Source organism: Merops nubicus, unplaced genomic scaffold, assembly GCF_000691845.1.
Source record: "Merops nubicus isolate BGI_N331 unplaced genomic scaffold, ASM69184v1 scaffold43559, whole genome shotgun sequence".
Lineage (NCBI taxonomy): Eukaryota > Metazoa > Chordata > Aves > Coraciiformes > Meropidae > Merops > Merops nubicus.
Genome location: NW_008633848.1, coordinates 2,199 through 2,421, shown reverse-complemented (window position 1 = coordinate 2,421; position 223 = coordinate 2,199).

Here is a 223-nt window from a genome sequence, read left to right as displayed (position 1 = left end):
TGGCCTTATGTACATAGAGGTGCCGCGGGCGGGGGGGGTCTCCCGGACGTGAATGTAAATAAATTCGATATATATTGCTACGTGGGGCTGTGCCCAGCCGTGCGCTGCCTGCCTGCCCCCACCATGTCCCCCCCAGGAGTCAGAGGTGCAGAGCCAAGCGCTTTATTGGGGTGACAGCAGTGGAAGGGGGGGGCGGCCCCAAGGGCTGGGCCACAGGCGCGGG